Genomic DNA, 9,844 nt, shown 5'->3' with positions numbered 1-9,844 from the left:
GATTTTGTTATAATATAACATTGCTCACAGTCGTCGTGTGTCATCCTTCCTTTCTATGCAAAATTAAAAGAAAATAATATACAAATAATGTTCAAACCTTGATTGTTGGCTCCACATTTACATCCATCTAACCAACAAACCACATATATTTTTGTGTTTTATTTAAACAAAGTCCACGCATGTGATATATAGAAACTGTAACACTGCATAGGTATCTAACTAGTTGAAATATAAGAGCCACTATATTTGGATTCGACAATGGCAGATTATGTGTGGTTGTTTCTCCTTTGTCAATTCCAGTAGTGATAAGAAAAGTTTTCAACCAAAACACAAGGCTTTCCCTAGTAGCTTACGGAATCGGCCTCGCATCCTCATTTTGCGTGCTTGTGTTACACTGTTTAACTTCCAATAGAGTGTGGATGAAGACACATAAAATGACCGATCGGTCTACCGGTATTTCATTTCTACATGTTTCTCTCTCTTATGCAGACTCCTCTATGGGTATATACGCGCATCTTCAACACGCTTCGTTGGAAGCTCTCACTTTTTTCGAACTCGCATGCAAACTAAGATACCGCATACTCCTTATGTGCATGCGAAAACTATTGAACATAAGTTAAGGCCTTGTACATCCCCATTAATTAGGTGGTCTCTTGAGAGGTCTATAGGGTAAGTGAAAAGAAATCGAGGGACGGGCTCTTCGCGAAAAACACATCTCTACATGACTCTATACATATTGTGTCTTTATTGCATTTTGAAAGGATCATGATGTCTAAGAGGGGAGATGAATTGGACTTTTCTAAAATTCTTACAAAAGATCAAACCCTAAACAAGAGCCAACTTCACCCAATCTACTAGCAAAAAATAAAGACTATGAAATGGAGAACAACCCTAAGTCATTATGGCAAATACTAAGAAAGCAAATACACAAAGTAAAATGCTCAAAGTAAATGTGGAAAGTAAAGTAGGGGCAAGAAGACTACTCCAATTTTTCTCGAGGTATTGAAGAGTCGGCACTTGAAAGTCGCCTAGAGGGGGGTGAATAGGCGGAATCTGAAAATTATAAACTTAAGCACACACTACAAGCCGGGGTTAGCGTTAGAACGAATATTAAGTCCGAGAGAGAGGGGAAAACAAATCAACCAAGAAATAATACAGATGAACACGGTGATTTTTTTACCGAGGTTCGGTTCTAAATAACCTAGTCCCCGTTGAGGTGGTCACAAAGACCGGGTCTCTTTCCACCCTTTCCCTCTCTCAAACGGTCACTTAGACCGAGTGAGCTTTCTTCCTTGATTTCTCGAGTCACTTAGACCCCGCAAGGACCACCACACAATTGGTGTCTCCTGCTTTGCTTACAAGGCTTTGAGAATAAGAATGGGAGAAAGAAGAAAGCCAACCAAGCAACAAGGGCAACAAAGAAACACAAGAACGATCCTCTCACAAGTCCTTAAAGCAGTAGAATTGAATTGGGGACTTTGATTGGATCAGAGGCTTTGATTTGTGTCTTGGAGCGTTGCACTTTGCTCATGTATTGAATGAAGTGTGATGAATGCTTGGATGGTTGGAGTGGAGGTGGTTGAGGGGTATTTATAGCCATCAACCACCAAATAACCGTTAGGGTTGGGCTGGTGTCGATGGGCGCACCGGACAGTCTGGTGCGTCAGCCACGTCACCCAACCGTTAGGGTTCGGGCGCAGTCGACCATTGAAGTTTGTCTTCTAGTGGCACCGGACAGTCCGGTGCCGCCCCGGACATGCACTGTTCACTATCCGGTGCGCCTCTCGCGACTGCTCTGATTTCTGCGCGCACTATTCTTCACTGTTCACGGAGTCAGCTATTTTTGCAGTCGACCGTTGCGTGAAGGAGCTATTGCTCCGCTGGTGCATCGGACAGTTCGGTGAATTATAGCGGAGCACGCCTAGAGAAACCCGAGGGTGACGAGTTTGGAGTTGTACGGTCCTGGTGCACCGGACACTGTCCGATGGCACACCGGACAGTCCGATGCGCCAGACCAGGGCACCCTTGGTTTCTTTGCTCCTTTCTTTTTGAACCCTTTCTTCAATATTTTATTGGTTTGTGTTGAACCTTTATGCACCTGTAGAATATATAATCTAGAGCAAACTAGTTAGTCCAATATTTGTGTTGGGCATTCAACCACCAAACCTATTTGTAGGAAAAGGTTAAACCCTATTTCCCTTTCAATCTCCCCCTTTTTGGTGATTGATGCCAACACAAACCAAAGCAGATATATAAGTGCAGAATTAAATTAGTTTGTATAAGGTAAGTGCATAGGTTGCTTGAAATTAAACCTAATTTATAATTTGACTAGATATGCATATGGATTGCTTTCTTTCTTTTAACATTTTGGACCACACTTGCACCACTTGTTTTTGTTTTTGCAAATCCTTTTGGAGAATCTTTTTCAAATTCTTTTGCAAATAGTCAAAGGTATATGAATAAGATTGCAAGAAGCATTTTTAAGTTTTGAAATTTCTCCCCCTATTTGAAATGCTTTTCCTTTGACTAAACAAAACTCCCCATGAATAAAATTTTCCTCTTAGTTTTCAAGAGGGTTTTAATAGATACCAATTGGAACTTATACTTAGATACTAGTTTTGAAATTCCATCTTTAAATATACCAATTGAAAATATCATATCAATTGAAGAAATTTCTATCATAAGATACCAGTTGAAAAGACAAACATAAATCATCATTTCGAAAATTTTGAAGTTGGTGGTGCGGTCCTTTTGCTTTGGGCTTAATTCTCCCCCTTTTGCATTAATCGCCAAAAACGGAGACAGAGAGAGCCCTTTTTTATTTTCTCTCCTATTGGTACAAGAAATATGAGTGAAGATGTAACACCCCGAATTTTGGAGTTGATTTTTTTTCTTTTTCCTTCACTCGCCAAATTCGGGCGTTACCTCTCTTTCCCATTTCTTTTCGCTAAACCTTACCCACTTCCAAAACTCTATGTCGTGTGATAATAATAAACCCTAGTAGTGGGTTTCTTTGGTTGTTGCATCATGTCGAACCACGCATCTTTTCCTTGTGAGTATTTGCTTGGTTTCCATAAAGCATGCGCTTAGTAGAAGATTATAGCTAAATAGAAAATAGAAAATAGAAAGGAACCCCCTTCTCTCTTGGGCCGGCTTCCTGGCGTGGCCCAGCCAGCCCCCCTCGCGGCCTGCTTCCCCCTCTCCCCTACCCCTTCACGTCGTGGGCCGGTGTCGTCGCGGCCCAGCCGCCCCTCCTCCCCTCTTCCCCCCTTGGGCCGGCTGGCTCGACGGCCCAGCTCGCCCCCGCGGCCCCCCTCGCGCCTCCCCCTCCTTTGGGCCAGCGTGCGCGACCCAGCCGCCCCCTGCTCCCCTCGCGCGTGGTGCGCACGCGGCGGTTACGTCGCCTCCCCCCGTGGGACCCACCCGTCATCCCCTCCCATCCCCCAAATTCTCTCTCTCCCCCGCGCACGATCCCCTCCCCCCCCCCCCCCCGCGTAGCTCCCCTGCCCCCGTCCGGCGCCGCCCTCGCCCCCTCCTCGCGCGGTGAGCCCCCTCCCCCTCTCTTCCCCGCCTTCCCCCTCCCCTTCTCTAGCCCGGCGCGGCCCCCTCCCTCCCTCTTCCCCCGCGCTCGCCGGCCATGGCGGCCCGCCCTCGGCGCGCGGCCACGGCGCGCCCAACCCTGCCCCTCCCCGCACGGCGGCTCATCCCGGTCCGGCGCGGTCGTGGCCCCGGCGTCCCGCCCCACCCCGGCGCGTCCCCCCTCCCCGGCGTGGGCGCGGCCCGGCTATGGCGCGCTCGCGGCGGCCCGGTGCCCCCGCCCGGCGCGGCTCTCCCGCCCCTGCCCCCTCCCTCGCACGCGGTCCGGCCTGACCCCGCCCGCCATGGCGCGCGGCTCGGCCCCGGCTCCCTCCCTCACGCCCTGTCCCGGCGCAGCCGACCATGGCGCGGCCTCGCCTGCGGCGCAGCTCCTCTGCCCCGGCCTGTTCGGCCGCCGTCCCCGGCACGACCTCGGCGGCGCGCTCGCGCGGCTCTGCCCGCGACGTGGGTTGCCCTTGCCCCGTCGTGGTCGTGGCGCGCCCGCACGGCTCGTCGCCCCTGCTCGCGGCGTAGCGCGACGTGCCCTCGCCCGACGCGGCTCCCTAGCCCCGGCCATCGTCTCAGCGTGCTCGCCATGGCGCGGCGCGCGTCCGCCTCGGTCGTGATGGTACGGCCCGGCCCCTGCCCTTGCACGGCGTGGCCCATGCGCAGCGCGGCCCCGGCCCGGCGCGGCTTCGGCTCGCGCGGCCACGGTGCCCCTGCGTAGCGCGGCCCGTCCGCGACGTGTCAGCGTGGCCTGTCCGCGCGCGTGGTGTGCGCGGTGCTTTGGCATGGCTCGCCGTGCCCTCGGCGCGCTCGTCTACCCCTAGACGTGCCTGTCTACCCCCCGTGTATTCCATGCGTAGTGACCACGTTATGTATATCAATAAATGGAAACTCAATTCAGAAATTGATTACGTTAGTTATTTCATGTAGTTAATCATTGACCTTGTTTAATGTTGACCAATCGAAAATAGTTATAATTCTATTAGTGCATGTGACTAATACTTGTTAGTGTAACTAGGTGGAACTAGATCACGTAATGATTAGTTATGCATCTACCCGTAATACGGTTCGAGTATAGCTTTAACCACTGCGAGACCTTCCTTCTTCTCTTTCTGGCCATGGCGAATGCAATATCGTATGTCATATCTTATGCATATTTGACTTATCTGCTCTCTTCTATGGTGTACTGTTTATTTCCTAATTCGAATGGATGTATGTATGTTTGCGCTCGCATAGAGAACGATCTGGTTGAGGAGCCCGAAGAACTCGCAGGAGAAGCCCCTGAGTAGCAGTTGGTTGGTGGAGGCAAGTGTCCCTTGACCTATCTTTGTCCTATACATTCTATAATTCACTTCCTGCATTTACACAGTTATACTTAAGGATTGACTAGCTTTTGGTTATCCATGTCCTTGTTTACCTATTTGGGTTGGATTATTATTGTTTAACTTTATGCTATTGCTTAACACTAATCAATGAACATGATGAGATTTATCAATGATACGTTGTTTCCCTTCTTTATTTATGATATTATACTTGTGGCATTTAAGGGGGCTCGAGCAGTTTCTCGAGTGCCTCTCCGTAAGGACCTGTTCGTTGGATGATCGCCCGAGAAAACAGTGCAACCATGAGGGTGGAGTGGGACGCCCTTAGCTGAATAATTAGAGGAACCGGGGTGTAGTTCGCGTAGCCGTCGTGCCGTTAATGGGGCTCGGTGTATGCGGCTCGCTCCGCCAAGTTTTGTTCGCCCCTTGGGGAGGAGTGCGGTGCATTTAGGAAACCTAACGGGCGGCTACAGCCCCAGGGAATCTTTGTAAAGGCTACGTAGTGATACCCTGCTAGGTCACCTTGGTAGTGATCAATGGAGAGTCATGATCTCCATGCAGAAAGGGAATCACGGCTTGTGGGTAAAGTGCACAACCCCTACAGAGTGTTTGAAAACTGATATATCAGCCGTGCTCACGGTTATGAACGGCCAAGGGAGCTCCATTGATTAGTGGTACTTGATCAGAGATGTTCGGATTACAGGTGGCAATGAGAATGATGGTTTGGCATTGGCTATGGTAATGGTAAGTGGTACTCTTTCCGTTTGGAAAGGGTACATTTGGGTTAATAACGTGGGTTAATTCTAAAACTTGGCTTTCTTTACTAGTAATAATAATCTGACCAACTAAAGCAACTGCTCGACTTACCCCCACATAAAGCTAGTCCACTACAGCCAAACAGGACACTTGCTGAGTATGTTGATGTGTACTCACCCTTGCTCTACACACCAAACCCCCCCATCCCCAGGTTGTCAGCATTGCAACCACTGCTCAGGAGAAGATGAAGTCGTGGAAGGAGACTTTCAGGAGTTCCAAGATTACAACGAGTTCTAGGCGTGGGTTAGCGGCAACCCCCAGTTGGCTGCCTGTGAAGGCCGTGTGTATCTACGTTTCATTTTCGCACTTTGATTATTGTAAAGACTATGTGGATGTCTCAGACATATGATGTAATCGACTATTATTCCCCTTTTATATTATGATTTGAGCACTGCGTGATGATGTCCAGTTATGTAACTGCTGTGTACGTGAATTGCTGATCCTGGCACGTACATGGTTCGCATTCGGTTTGCCTTCTAAAACTGGGTGTGACATAGGTGGTATCAAAGTCGTGCTGACTGTAGGACCGCTAACCTAGATTAGAATGGTCATTCTAAGGATTATAGACCCCTATTATCACCTTGACTTTGATATCCCTTCAAAAGTTGGTCATATCGACCAAACCTATGTTCTACTATATATTATACCTTGCTAAAAATCTTTTGTTTACTCTAATTCCTCATTTCATTTATGGTTTATTACTTGCTGGTCATATTAGTTCTGTTCTCACTCTTATGCTTGCGGTGTCTTTTGTAGATGGCTCGTCTTAGACACACTGCACGGAAGTCTGTCATCCCCTTCTTACCCTCCCGTCTCGCGGAGCGTCTGCTTCACCGTCCGGTGACTGGTCAGTCTAGCCACTTGGAGAGACAGCACCACCGCCTGAACGAGGAGCAGGAGCAGCAGGGCTCTTCTTTCTCGCTCCAGCAGGAGATAGAGTTTGTGAGGAGCTGCTCCCCCGTGCTCCCGCTAGAGGCGCCCCCTGCACCACCATTGAGCGCCCCAGCCCCTGGAGTAGCTGCTGGAGGAGACCCAGACGATGGAGGTGGCGACAGCAGCTCGAGCCACGACACCGACTTTTCTGTCGACCAGGAGCTGGAAGGATGGGTTGCTCGACCCATCACTCGCGACGCTGCTCGCGGGTGTCACTTCCACGATGCGCTCGACACCCTGCTACATCGGGCACTTGACCGGCGTACCTGGTTCATCGAGTATCACTGTGTGGTCTTCCAGCACAGTCGCGGGGTTTACCCGGACCGCTGGGAGGCGACCTGCTTGGTGCGCCATCCGGAGAACAGTCTCCGGGGTGCAGAGATCTGCTCAGACCACTACTCTATATCTGAGCGGGACTCAGCTGAGGCGGCCATGCAAGATGTGGCACGGAGTGCTCTTTCGCACTACTGCTCGGTTCTCGGCGGGGTAGCCGACGGTCTCAACCTAAAGTATTACCCCTGTCGTCCATCTGGCAGCACAGGAGGCGTGATTATCTCACCTGTTGGCGAGGACAATCCTAGGTTGAGCAGCACAGTCAACCTAGCCGCCGTGCTAAACACGGAGCTGGACCATGCATTAGACGAGCTGAGTAGGGCTCGTGCTGAGATCGCCTAGCTGCGGGCTGAGCGCGCGGAGCATCGTCACCTAGAGGATGGCTCCCCCGCTCCCGTCGGGACTCAGCACCCGTACCGCTCACCTCGGCGTGGACACCAGTCTTACGGCAACCCCGACTGTAGGACCAAGATAAATTTAGAACCATAGATCGTCAGTGTTGGGTCCTATAATGAATGCTTAATATAGAAGTTCTAGTCTTAGTCTTAGTCTCAGTCTTACTGTTAGTTAGTCTTAGTTAGACAGGATAGTTTGCTTATCCTATGCTTTTATGCTTGTTATGATGAACAATGTTGGAGTTGGATCTTTGTAATGACTGTCACCAGAGTGTGGGTATCCCCTACATTTTGGTTTACCTGTTATATTAATGAAGTTAGCTGTCTAGTTGGGAAGCCTTTCATTCCACTTTCCTCTTTATCTAAGAAGCTGTGTTGGTCTGTGTTCGAAATCAGTGAAGATGTTCATCTGATCAGTATTGTGGAAGAACTCTATACTCTTTTCTTATGCTGCAAGTTGCAAGATCAGTTCTGATGTGTGGTTGCATTCTGCAGATGTCAGAAAACAGGCGTAGAGGAGGAAGGCGTGCTCAGCAGGAGCAGGCAGCACCACAGGATGAGGCACCCCAGCAACAGCAGCTACCACCCCCACCCCCGATGACCATCGAGCAAATGTTTTTGATGCAGACTCAGGCAGTTCAAGCCATCGGTCAAACTCTGGCCGCCATTCAGCAGCAGCAACAGCAGCAGCCACCACCTCAGCCTCAGATGCCTCAGATGCCCAGGGACAAGCGTGCTGAATTCATGAGAGGTCCCCCAACGTTCACTCACTCTTTTGACCCCATGGATGCTGAAGACTGGCTGCGTACCGTGGATCGGAAATTGCATACCGCTCAGTGTGACGACAGGGAGAAAGTTCTGTACGGTCCCCGTCCATTGAGAGGAGCAGCCCAGTCTTGGTGGGAGTCCTACCTCGCCACCCATGCCAACCCCGACACCATTACCTGGGAAGAATTCAGAAACAATTTCCGTCAGTACCATGTTCCTGCAGGTCTGATGACAGTGAAGAAGGAGGAGTTCCTGGCACTCAGGCAAGGGTCAATGTCTGTTAGTGAGTATCGAGACACGTTTCTGCAGCTGTCTCGCTATGCTCCTGAAGATGTCAACACCGACGCCAAGTGGCAGTATCGCTTCCTAAGAGGCTTAGTTGACCCTCTGCAGTATCAGCTGATGAATCATACCTTCCCGACGTTCCAGCACTTGATTGACAGAGCAATCATGACAGAGAGGAAGCGCAAAGAGATGGAGGATCACAAGCGTAAGATCAGTGGACCTCAGTCTAGAAGCGGCAATCGCCCTCATTTCTTAGGCAATCCACCTCAGCAGTTCAGGCAGAACTAGCGTCCACCTCAGCAGCAGCAATTTCAAAGGCAGTATCCTCAGCACCAGCATCATAATCGCCAGAATAATCAGTCAGGAGGAGCCCAGATCCAGAGGCAGAATCAGCAGGCACCTTGTCTCCCTACCCCAGCAAACCAGCAGAACAGTCAAGCAGCACCAGCTCAAGGCGGAAGCAGGGCATGTTTCCATTGCGGAGAGCAGGGCCATTGGGTGATGCAATGTCCGAAGAAGGCAGCCCAGCAGCAGTCAGGACCTGGCGCCCCAGCAAAGCAGAATGTGCCTCAGCCTGGAGCAGGCAACCGTTCTCAGTCACGTTATAACCATGGGAGACTGAACCACTTGGAGGCTGAAGCAGTTCAGGAGACCCCAGCATGATAGTAGGTATGTTTCCAGTCGACTCCCATATTGCAGAAGTGTTATTTGATACTGGAGCAACACATTCATTCATTACTGCATCATGGGTAGAAGCACATAATCTTCCAATAACTATCATGTCAACCCTCATTCAAATTGACTCAGCCGGTGGTAGAATTTGAGCCGATAGCATTTGCTTGAATGTGAGTGTGGAAATAAGGGGGATAGTGTTTCCCGCTAATCTTATAGTAATGGGTACTCAGGGAATAGATGTCATCCTAGGGATGAATTGGCTAGATAAGTATCAGGCAGTTATCAGTTGTGATAAGAGGACAATCAAGTTGATGACCCCACTAGGAGAGGAAGTGGTGACTGAGTTAGTCCCGCCTGAGCCAAAGAGAGGAAGTTGTTACCAGATGGCTGTTGATAGCAGTGAAGCAGATCCACTAGAGATTATCAAGGTCGTGTCCGAGTTCCCAGATGTGTTCCCAAAGGACCTACCAGGTATGCCACCCAAGCGAAAAGTTGAGTTTGCCATAGAGCTTCTTCCTGGAACCGCCCCTATCTTTAAGAGAGCTTACAGAGTATCTGGACCAGAGTTGGTTGAGCTTAAGAAGTAGATTGATGAGCTGTCAGAGAAAGGCTACATCCGGCCAAGCATCTCGCCTTGGGCCGCCCCTGTCCTATTTGTGGAGAAGAAAGATGGCACTAGAAGAATGTGTATAGATTATCGAGCTCTGAATGAGGTCACAATCAAGAACAAGTACC

Source organism: Zea mays, chromosome 7 (genome assembly GCF_902167145.1).
Source record: "Zea mays cultivar B73 chromosome 7, Zm-B73-REFERENCE-NAM-5.0, whole genome shotgun sequence".
Classification (NCBI taxonomy): domain Eukaryota; kingdom Viridiplantae; phylum Streptophyta; class Magnoliopsida; order Poales; family Poaceae; genus Zea; species Zea mays.
Note: the sequence above shows the minus strand (reverse complement) of the source record.